The following is a 12798-nucleotide window of genomic DNA, read 5'->3' on the forward strand; positions in this document are numbered from 1 at the left end:
AAACTCTACATACAATCCAGACACAGATGCCAAGAAATAAAACCGCTCACAAAAAAACAAAAAAAAAGCCTACTCAAAATCAAACCTCTCTCCCCTTTGAGCCCTTGCTAACTATAATCTTCCTTTGAACTCCATTCCTAACAAGCTGATTACCCCACCAGTATCATTGAAGTTTGGGACATTTCCATGACATATGAATGAGGTTTGCTGGTTCACCCTTACATCGAGGACAGAGAGGGGAGTCCCTACATTTCAATTTACATAGTTTCTTGGGAGTATGATACACCCTGTGTAAGATAAATAGTTGTTTAACTTTTGTGTGGTAGATAAAGATACATCAGGGACTGTAAATAAGGCCACTGATCATTGGTCGTCTGATATTGGGCCCAAATCACATACCCATTGAGCCCTTGATGGAATAACTACCAAATCTTGAAATGTAATATATAGTACCCCATATAGTCATGATATAAGTCCTTTCTTATGTGTCTTAGAATCTAATAGGGAGATTATTGTTGACTTATTTAATCTTAATTTTAAATCACAGGAGTGGGACTGTGCTTTTATAGCATGTCTAAGCTGGAGGTATTGAAAAAACCTATTCTTCGGGATTTCATATTCTTCCATTATTTGAATAAGAGATTTTAAAGTATCCTCCTGAAATAATTGACTCAGGTACCTTACATCCTGTTTTTGCCACAGATCAAATCCTTCCAGTTTGCCAATTCCTCATAGTCTAAGTTTCCCCATATTGGGGTATGGGTTGTATACCCCTTAATATTAGTGATATTTTTCATTTCTTGCCATACTCTATCAAATAATTTGCCATAAACCCTTTTACCCGTCAAAGATTCCCTGTCTCTAATAAGGAGACAAGTGAGTAATCAATACATTACAGCAACAGCAAGCCCTGTATAGGGTCAGACTCCGATATTTCCATCCAACCAGGAAATTGCTGTAATTGTGAGGCTAAAAAGTAACTTTTTATATGTGGAATAGTGAGCCCTCCTGCATCTTTTACTAGCATTAGAGAGTTTAATTTTATACAAGTTTGTTTTTTTCCGCCAAATAAGTTCTCGAAAAAGAGATTCTATCCTCCGGAACCAATGCGATGTAATCCAAACAAGGGAATTATGAAGGATATAGAGTAACTGCAGGGACCAGATCATCTTAATAAGATTTGCTTTTTCTATCACTGTCAATGGGAGTTTACACCAATTGCGACATTTATCCCTAAATTTAAGCATTAATGGTTTAAGATTCAGGTCAATATAATCCTTCACATTTCTAACAACCTTGATCCCCAGATATTTAACCCTATGTTTAATTTGTATTTGTGATGTCTGATCAGTCATACAAGTCATTTTGAACTGGGGAGTACAGGGTACAAATGTGGGATAATTTATTTGGGAGTGATCAGTTGATTAGAAGTCATGTAACATGCAGCCAGTTTCTGACTGCCTCCTGTAGCATGTCCCAATTTCTATCAACTTATTTTCCTGTCTGCAGTCTCATACCATCCTATAGTATGCTCTCTAGTACGTTTCTTACCATCTCCTGTAGCATGCTTTCCATTTATGACCAATGACAGTTTAGGGTAGTATTAAGTACACTGAATATATTATGTAGCCCTTTAGTTGATTTCAGGGGCTATAATTGACATGGCTTGTAAGTTGACCTCCACTGATTTAAATAATGCATCCTAAGTTATTAAAAAAACAAGTAGTCCATTAGGTCTGCTCCTTTTTAATTGTTTTTGGTTGTTTTTACATTTTAATCTTTTTTCTGAGTATACCGTAGATCTACGTTTGTCCCAAGCATGTTTAAATTGAGTTCACTGCAGTGGCGGCCCGTGCATTGTGGGCGCACGGGTGCAGCCCCCCGACACCTCTGCCGCCCTCCCTATTCATGTTCCCCGGCCCCTTTCAGGACCCCGGACACATGAAATACTATGGCGGGGGTAGGCGGGGTGTGTATATTTTGAAGCACGTGATTAGAGCCAGAGGCTCTAATAGGCTTCAAAATAGGGTGGGCTCGGGGCGCACTGCATCCCAATCCCATCCTATTGGATGCCTAACGCTTTGGTGGAAGAGGAGACATGGCGGAGGAAGCCTGAGGAGTTGAGCGGACACAGGAGTCGCAGCTGCCGCTTCCCGTCGAGGAGGAGAGCCACCGAAGAGGAGAGCCACCGCTTCCCGCGGAGGAGGAGAGCTGCCGCTTCCCGCAGATGAGGAGAGCCGCTGAGGAAGAGAGCCGCCGCAGAGGAGAGCCCCGTCACTCCAGGAGAGAAGCAGAGCCCCGCCACACGAGCAGTAAGTGCTGCCGGACCGGCCTCGGGGGGGTTAGTGAAGTGACAGCCGAGCTGGGGACGCGCCTGGCTGCATTTGATGGGCACATGTGGCTGCATATACTGGGCAAAAGTGGCTGCATATGATGGGCACAAGTGGCTGCATTTGACGGGCACAAATGGCTGCATATGGAGCTGCTAGGCCTGTAAAAAGGTGTGCTGTTGAATGTGCAGCCTCTTGCTGGGCTTATATACCTCTTAGCACTGGGCTGGCAATCTAAAAGTAAGAAACACATGGTTACCACTCCAAAAACATCAGCATTAGATAGCTATTAGGAGGTGTGAGAAATTGGGTAGCAAGTAAATTGTTGCCTTCTGCTCCTTCTGTACTACTCTAAGTATCCCCCAGTTGACAAAAGCTGTTCAAGGATAACATTTTCTTCTTCCTCCCAAAAAATAAAGTGAGTTTTCCATGCTGTAAAGTTAAAAATATCCTGTACACGTTTTAAAGAGTACAAACAAGGCCAGCTGTTTATTGCATTCTTGCTCTAAAGTTCTATTTGAACAGCAAAGGTTTTTTGCTGGCATACCTCCCAAACATGGTAAACTGGTGCAATCTCTTTCTGAATATACATACATGCCAACCTTTGCAAGAGTTACTTGCAGATCCCTTAATTATATTTTGAGCATCAACTGGTCAGCTGTTGAGCTGATTTTGCTGGGTGACTAAGCCTGGAAAAAAAGAGCAGTTTGAAATCTACACTGTAAATAATTTTTCTTATAGTGAAATGACTGATTTAAAATAATTTGGCAATCCTTTTAAATCCCTTGGTAGACTCAAAAGTATCCAGGCATCCAGAAATTACTTTCTCTGGGCTTTGGGGAGCTCTTTTGATTTTGACATAATGATATCACACATGTCATATCTGAGGCTTAAATAAGACAGGTTCCACCTGCATACTCCCTAGGGAGGTTCTAATAATTCTGAAACACCTGATTCTAATTTTATGGATTTGAAGTGGTAGAAAATAGAGGGATGTACTTACTTTTTATGTGATAAATCTGCTATTCCATTAACCACTTGCCGACCACCTACTGCATATTTACTGTGGCAGGTTGCATCTATTGTGCGAAATCACGTACCTGTACGTCATTTTGTGCAATAGACACTGGGGGCGTGCATGCCGCCAGAGGCACGATTGTGCGCTTACTGGACACAGGGGATGCCAATCAACGGGGCCGGCAGACCCAATATCCACCGGCCTCCCGCAATCATTCCCGGGAGAGGCAGAACAAGGCAGATCACCATTCTGACAGGGGTGAAGATGGAGATCTTGTGTTCCTGGTAAGCAGGAACACCGATCTCTGTCTTCACCCAGTCAGAACAACCCCTACACAGTTGGCAAGCACACCCTAGGGACACACTTAATCTTTTGATCACCCCTGATGTTAACCCCTTCCCTGCCAGTGGCATTAGTACAGTAACAGTGCATATTTTTTAGTACTGATCATTATATTAGTGTCACTGGTCCTCAAAAAAGTGTCAAAAGTGTCAGCTAGGTGTCCGATTTGTCCGCCGCAATGTCACAGTCCTGCTAAAAATCGTTGGTCGCTGCCATTACTAGTGAAAAAAAAAAAAAATTCCATAAAAATTTCTCATCGTTTGTAGATGCTATGACTTTTGTGCAAACAAATCAATATACACTTATTGGGTTTGGGAAAAATATGTAGTTAAATACATATTGGCCTAAATTGATGAAGAAATTCGATTTTTAAAAATTTTTTTTATTGGATATGTTTTATAGCAGAAAGTAAAAAATATATAATTTTTTTTAAATTGTCGCTTTTCTATTGTTTATAGTGCAAAAAATAAAAACCGCAGAGGTTATCAAATACCATCAAAAGGAAGCTCTATTTATGGGAAAAAAAGGACATCAATTTTATTTGGGTACAGCATCGCACGATCGCGCAATTGTCAGTTAAACTAACGCAGTGCCGAGTCTCAAAAAATGGCCTAGTCATTATTTTAGATTATGAGAATGAACACAATATGCCAATTTTATGAGTCATATCTACAGGCACTGTTTAAATTAGGATCTAATCTAATGGTTTCCTGTTCAAAAATGTTGAAAGTTTTAAAGTTGGAAGACAACAGATGAAGTAGAAATACCTCTTCTGTAGCAGGCATGAGGTACAGAGGTCATTGGGATAAAGAGCAGGAACTTTGATGGAGATCTCTCAGCACAGGAGTCTGCAAGAAATATAGAAATTCAGACGAATACTCAGTCTGTAAATATATTTAAAATATAAGTTTTGTTTGGTTTGAGCTTCTAAGAATAGTTTATATAACTCTGATTTTAGTACAAATAGTAAAATGTTTTCATCGTTGTTTCTCGGTGCTCTTTCAGGTATCATGAATCAAATGATCTAATCTAACTGATGTGATCATATTCCCTCAAAATATTCAGGGATTTCCAAGGGAATGTTAAAGTCCACCACTCATAGTTTTAAATTGTATTAGTCATGCTGATTATATCATTCATGACCATGATGTAACTGTAGTTCTTCCTTCCCATTTTTAGCAATGTCCCTTTACTAAATGGTAATGAAAAGCTATCTAGCCATTTATGAGCAGATTTTTGCAGCAATAAGAATAATTATAATATTACTAATATTACCAATTGGACAATGCAGGATGAACCTTCTTAAGCTTGGGGAGTCTAATACGATTTGTCAATATGTTTTTTTTGGAAGGAATCTTCAGTTCATCCCTTTTCCTTACAATATACAAACAAACTTTTCATTACTTATACCCCAAGCATTGTTGAAAAGGGTTGGGAAAGTTGGGCTTGGAGCAAGGGCTTGAAGTTGAAGACCTACATGACAGGGTTTACAGGGATTTGACTAAGCAAGGTTTAATAACGTACAAGAATTGTGATGTAAGTGGGAAGAACACTTCTATACCTGGTTCCCTGTTGTTCACTGGTTTTGTAAATTGCAAGACCATTTCTTACAGGGGTAAGGGCAGGTGCTCACCCAATTTATCCTCATTTGTGGCGTGCGAGGTGATTCAGTCCTCCTGAGCTTAGACAGAACTCCATGAGTTAAGCACCACCATGGGAGCCCCATTAGGGACCCTCCTGGAGACCAAACAACAACCTGCTTCTGTTAGTGTGATGTCTGGGAGTAATTCACCTCACTAATATAGCTAGTAAAAGTTAATCACATTTATCCGGAATTGTTTTGTCATATACACAGCATTTAACCACTCATTTGAGAGGCTTCTTCTGTTCATCTAAATGTCAGGAACATACTCCGGTGATTATAGCCACACAGGCAACTGAGTAATCTTAATCCAAATATCATGGTGGCATGTGTCAAGGCAAATGCTAACTGCCCATTGAACTGCCCATGTGAAAAAAAGATGTCTATACTTACCTATTCTGTGAGCGATCTGGTCACATGATCTCTTCAGTGAAGAGGAGAGATCAATCGTCAACAACAGCTGTAGTGCCTGGGCACTGACGTTACCCATAGACTTACTATGGGACATCTGTTGACGGCTGACTCTCTAGTACTGAAGCACTGAAGCTGCAGCTAATCATATAATCGTATCAGATTGCTCTTATAACAGGTGTGTTCAGACATCTTCTTTTCACAGGGTAGATACAATAGTATGGTTTAGAAAGGGGAGGGGGGATTTAAGCTTAGATAGGAATAGGCTGGACTTCCACTTTAAATGCTGGAGTGTGTTTCTGACACTTTTTTGAACCAGGAAGCCAAATGATGAAACATATCCAACAATTCAAAACAAATCCAGCTGAATAAGACTACTATTATAAAAAAGAATTGGAAAAATAGACACATTCACAGACACTTCACTGGAGAAACATATGGCTGGGGCCCCTTTCAATCACCACTATGTGCATCACCTTCTGGTCTGCTTGATCCCAAAAGCATGTAGCTCCCTCATTTAGGAAGATCCCACTTAAGAAGGGGTCCTAGTGTGGGAAAGCCTCTGCTTTACTGATTAGCCTCCTAGTACAGTTCCACAGGAATAAAAGGCCCTGACCAAGAGCAAGGGAAGAATAGTGCTACTGTTCTGGAAGACGAAACTGCAAGACTACATCAGAGGGCAAAGCTAGCACATTAAAACGACATGGCTACCAGGAGGAGGTATGTGCATCAGAGGTATCTGGATGAGTGGCTTATCATGACATGTTGACATATGACAAACCAACATAGTGAGTACATGATAAATGATTGCTTGTCCCTTTTTCTGCTGCTGTAGCATAGGAGCAAGGCTCAGCACAGCTAGTGGGAGTAGAAACAAGGTCAGTTGGGAATGATAGCTATAGAGGATCCTAATTTCCCTTTTCATCTCCTATGTTTATTTCATTATGTTCTCAGCCCACACACCATTGTTAGGTTTGTTGCAAATATCTGTTATCCGTGTTTGCTCTCTTCTTTTGTTGAACTGTTTGAATGGAGTATAGTGAGTATGGCAATCTGTGATACCAGAGGGTCACCTCACTAGCAAATGATGATGCTCAACTGGGGCAGTTTCTGACCTAACCTGTCATTCTATTAGAGTGTGTCTGAAGATGGGGCAAAGTAAGATCTAAAGGCTAACATGTGTCTGATGGATTTGGCCAAGTGCAAAATTTACATGCCCTTTGAGAGTCTGTGAAGCCAGACATTATGGACCAGCTTGGAAAGTATGTCTATAAAAATTTTTTCATTGCTCCCACTTGAAAGCTATAACATGAGTGGGAGAAAATAGGACAAAAGCAAGAACAAAATAATCAATGCCTACTTCATGCACAAAAGTGAGTACACACCTCACATTTTTGTAAATATTTTATTATATCTTTTAATGTTACAACACTGAAGAAATGACACTTTGCTACAATGTTAAGTAGTGAGTGTACAGCTTGTATAACAGTGTAAATTGCTGTCCCCTCAAAATAACTCAGCACACAGCCATTGATTTCTAAACTGCTGGCAACAAAAGTGAGTACACCCCTAAGTGGAAATGTCCGAATTGGGCCCAAAGTGTCAATATTTTGTGTGGCCACCATTATTTTCCAGTATTGCCTTAATCCTCTTGGGCATGAAGTTCACCAGAGCTTCACAGGTTGCCACTGGAGTCCTCTTCCACTCCTCCATGATGATATCACGGAGATGGTGGATGTTAGAGACCTTGCGCTCCTCGACCTTCCGTATGAGGATGTCCCACAGATGCTTGATAGGGTTTAGGTATGGAGACATGCTTGGCCAGTCCTTTACCCTCAGATTTTTTAGCAAGGCAGTGGTCATCTTGGAGGTGTGTTTGGGGTCATTATCATGTTGGAATACTGCCCTGCAGCCCATCTCCGAAGGATGGGGATCATGCTCGGCTTCAGTATGTCACAGTACATGTTGGCATTCATGGTTCCCTCAATAAACTGTAGCTCCCCAGTGCTGGCAGCACTCATGCAGCCACAGAGCATGACACTCCCACCACCATGCTTGACTGTAGGCAAGACACAATTGTCTTTGTACTCCTCACCTGGTTGCCACCACACACACTTGACACCATCTGAACCAAATACGTTTATCTTGGTTTTATTAGACCACAGGACATGGTTCCAGTAATCCATGTGCTTAGTCTGCTTGTCTTCAGCAAACTGTTTGTGGGCCTTCTTGTGCATCATCTTTATAAGAGGTTTCCTTCTGGAACGACAGCCATGCAGATCAATTTGATGCAGTGTAGTGTGCTGTGTATGGTCTGAGCACTGACAGGCTCACCCCCCACCCCTTCAACCTCTGCAGCAATGCTGGCAGCACTCATACGTCTGTTTCCCAAAGACAACCTCTGGATATGACGCTGAGCACGTGCACTCAACTTTATTGGTTGACCATGGCGAGGCCTGTTCTGAGTGGAACCTGTCCTGTTAAACCACTGTATGGTCTTGGCTGCCGTGCTGCAGCTCAGTTTCAGGGTCTTGGCAATCTTCGTATAGCCTGGGCCATCTTTATGTAGAGCAACAATTCTTTTTGAGGTGCCATGTTAAACTTCCAGTGACCAATATGAGAGAGTGAGAGCGATAACACCAAATTTAACACACCTGCTCCCCATTCACACCTGAGACCTTGTAACACTAACGAGTCACATGACACTGGGGAGGGAAAATGGCTAATTGGGCCCAATTTGGACATTTTTACTTGGGGGTGTACTCACTTTTGTTGCCAGCGGTTTAGATATTAATGGCTGTGTGTTGAGTTATTTTGAGGAGACAGCAAATGTACACTGTTATACAAGCTGTACACTCACTACTTTACATTGTAGCAAAATGTCATTTCTTCAGTGTTGTCACATGAAAAGATATAATAAAATATTTACAAAAATGTGAAGGGTGTACTCACTTTTGCAAGATACTGTACATTTTCAAACTGGTTTAAGGTTTACCGTTTTATGGGGGACAGTTGCAAAGTTTTGTGGTCTGAATGCTATCAGCATACACATATGTAAAGCAGTGTGGTTTTGCTAGGGTGACCAATTTTTTTTAACTGCTATGCTGGGGCCATACAAGCGCTAATTTAGTTATTCACCCTTTTCAAAAATTAGCTGGTGTTTCCTCCACTTTGGATCAAAGCGCTTTGAAACAAATAAAGGATCCCTCTGTGAATACAAATTTTTTATTTAGAAGTATATTCTATGACAGCACTGGTTGTAAACCCTCCAAAACACTGTCTTTCGTTTTTAAGCAAGTAAAAGGGCATCCCAGAGATTATTTATGTTATGTGTCACTCTAGTGCAGGTACATAGATGCCAAGTTGTCCCTCACCATATAGCCAGCACACCCATTTCTTGAAGTGTAAGTTAGCATAGGATGGCGCACAAGTTTTCCCATCGTTTAAGTGGACCTTAATTTAAAGAGAGCAGTATAAATAGACACCCCCCAGCTATGAAATTTAACCACTTGAGCCCCGGACCATTATGCTGCCTAAGGACCAGAGGTCTTTTTCCAATTTGGCACTGCGTCGCTTTAACTGCTAATTGCGCGGTTATGCAATGCTGTACCCAAACGAAATTTGCGTCCTTTTCTTCCCACAAATAGAGCTTTCTTTTGATGGTATTTGATCACTTCTGCAGTTTTTATTTTTTGCGCTATAAACGGAAAAAGACCGAAAATTTTGAAAAAAAATGATATTTTCTACTTTTTGTTATAAAAAAAATCCAATAAACTCAATTTTAGTCATACATTTAGGCCAAAATGTATTCGGCCACATGTCTTTGGTAAAAAAAATGTCAATAAGCGTATATTTATTGGTTTGCGCAAAAGTTATAGCGTCTACAAACTAGGGTACATTTTCTGGAATTTACACAGCTTTTAGTTTATGACTGCCTATGTCATTTCTTGAGGTGCTAAAATGGCAGGGCAGTACAAAACCCCCCCAAATGACCCCATTTTGGAAAGTAGACACCCCAAGGAAATTGCTGATAGGCATGTTGAACCCATTGAATATTTATTTTTTTTGTCCCAAGTGATTGAATAATGACAAAAAAAAAAAAAATATTTACAAAAAGTTGTCACTAAATGATATATTGCTCACACAGGCCATGGGCCTATGTGGAATTGCACCCCAAAATATATTCAGCTACTTCTCCTGAGTACGGGGATACCACATGTGTGGGACTTTTTGGGAGCCTAGCCGCGTATGGGACCCCGAAAACCAATCACCGCCTTCAGGATTTCTAAGGGTGTAACTTTTTGATTTCACTCTTCACTGCCTATCACAGTTTCGGAGGCCATGGAATGCCCAGGTGGCACAACCCCCCCCCAAATGACCCCATTTTGGAAAGTAGACACCCCAAGCTATTTGCTGAGAGGCATATTGAGTCCATGGAATATTTTATATTTTGACACAAGTTGCGGGAAAGTGACACTTTTTTTTTTTTTTTTTTTTTTTTGCACAAAGTTGTCACTAAATGATATATTGCTCACACAGGCCATGGGCCTATGTGGAATTGCACCCCAAAATACATTTAGCTGCTTCTCCTGAGTATGGGGATACCACATGTGTGGGACTTTTTGGGAGCCTAGCCGCGTACGGGGCCCCGAAAACCAATCACCGCCTTCAGCGTTTTTAAGGGCGTGAATTTTTGATTTTACTCTTCACTGCCTAACACCGTTTCGGAGGCCATGGAATGCCCAGGTGGCACAAACCCCCCCCAAATGACCCCATTTTGGAAAGTAGACACCCCAAGCTATTTGCTGAGAGGCATGGTGAGTATTTTGCAGCTCTCATTTGTTTTTGAAAATGAAGAAAGACAAGAAAAAACTTTTTTTTTTTTTCTTTTTTCAAATTTCAAAACTTTGTGACAAAAAGTGAGGTCTGCAAAATACTCACTATACCTCTCAGCAAATAGCTTGGGGTGTCTACTTTCCAAAATGGGGTCATTTGGGGGGGTTTTGTGCCACCTGGGCATTCCATGGCCTCCGAAACTGTGATAGGCAGTGAAGAGTGAAATCAAAAATTCACGCCCCTTAGAAAGCCTGAAGGCGGTGCTTGGTTTTCGGGGTCCCGTACACGGCTAGGCTCCCAAAAAGTCTCACACATGTGGTATCCCCGTACTCAGGAGAAGCAGCAGAATGTATTTTGGGGTGTAATTTCACATATTCCCATGGCATGTTTGAGCAATATATCATTTAGTGACAACTTTGTGCAAAAAAAAAAAAAAAAAAAAAAAAATTTGTCTCTTTCCCGCAACTTGTGTCGCAATATAAAATATTCCATGGACTCGACATGCCTCTCAGCAAATAGCTTGGGGTGTCTACTTTCCAAAATGGGGTCATTTGGGGGGGTTTTGAACTGTCCTGGCATTTTATGCACAACATTTAGAAGCTTATGTCACACATCACCCACTCTTCTAACCACTTGAAGACAAAGCCCTTTCTGACACTTATTTTTTACATGAAAAAGTTTTTTTTTTTTTGCAAGAAAATTACTTTGAACCCCCAAACATTATATATTTTTTTAAAGCAAATGCCCTACAGATTAAAATGGTGGGTGTTTCATTTTTTTTTTTCACACAGTATTTGCGCAGCGATTTTTCAAACGCATTTTTTGGGGAAAAAACACACTTTTTTAAATTTTAATGCACTAAAACACACTATATTGCCCAAATGTTTGATGAAATAAAAAAGATGATCTTAGACCGAGTACATGGATACCAAACATGACATGCTTTACAATTGCGCACAAACGTGCAGTGGCAACAAAATAAATACATTTTTAAAAGCCTTTAAAAGCCTTTACAGGTTACCACTTTAGATCTACAGAGGAGGTCTACTGCAAAAATTACTGCCCTCGATCTGACCTTCGCGGCGATACCTCACATGCATGGTGCAATTGCTGTTTACGTTTGACGACAGACCGCCGCTTGCGTTCGCCTTAGCGCAAGAGCAGGGGGCGACAGGGGTGCTTTTTTTTTTTTTTTTTTTTTTCTTTATTATTTTTTTGCTTTTTTATCTTATTTTTAAACTGTTCCTTTCATTTTTTTTTTTTTTAAATCATTTTTATTGTTATCTCGGGGAATGTAAATATCCCCTATGATAGCAATAGGTAGTGACAGGTACTCTTTTTTGAAAAAATTGGGGTCTATTAGACCCTAGATCTCTCCTCTGCCCTCAAAGCATCTGACCACACCAAGATCGGTGTGATAAAATGCTTCCCCAATTTCCCAATGGCGCTATTTACATCCGGCGAAATCTAAGTCATAAAATGCTCGTAGCTTCCGGTTTCTTAGGCCATAGAGATGTTTGGAGCCACTCTTGTCTCTGATCAGCTCTATGGTCAGCTGGCTGAATCACCGGCTGCATTCTCAGGTTCCCTGTTGAGACAGGAGAGCCAGAGAAAAACACGGAAGACGGTGGGGGGGGGGGGCATTCCCTCCCACGGCTTGTAAAGGCAGTCTAGAGGCTAATTAGCCGCTAGGATTGCTTTTACATGAAAGCCGACCGCTGGCTGAAAAGAATGATACCAAGATGATACCTAAACCTGCAGGCATCATTCTGGTATAACCACTCAAAGTTGTGAATGGCGTACCTGAAGACAAAAAAATGGTTAACAATAAAGCACAGTAAACAATAAAGTATAAATAATTACATACCTGAAAAACAAACATGATAAAACATAATAACAATAACAATAACAATAACAATAAAACACTGCAGAATAGAATACAGTAAAAAAAGAGCAGAACAATAGAGAGAGAGAATAGAGAGAGAGAGAGAACAATAAAACGACAACTATTTTTTTTTATTTTATATATATTTTTTTTTTTTTTACACTTTTTTTGTAACTAACTTTTATAACTGTAACCGGTTCCAGGTTCGGGTCTCTCAAAATGCGATGGCATCTTGGGAGACCCTGTGAAAGTGTGCCTAGTCTGTGCAATGCTGTACCCTACGCTAATACTCAACTAGTGTATGGTAGCGTTCAAAACATTCACCAATGCAAAG

This window comes from Aquarana catesbeiana, linkage group LG02, assembly GCF_042186555.1.
Source record: "Aquarana catesbeiana isolate 2022-GZ linkage group LG02, ASM4218655v1, whole genome shotgun sequence".
NCBI lineage: Eukaryota > Metazoa > Chordata > Amphibia > Anura > Ranidae > Aquarana > Aquarana catesbeiana.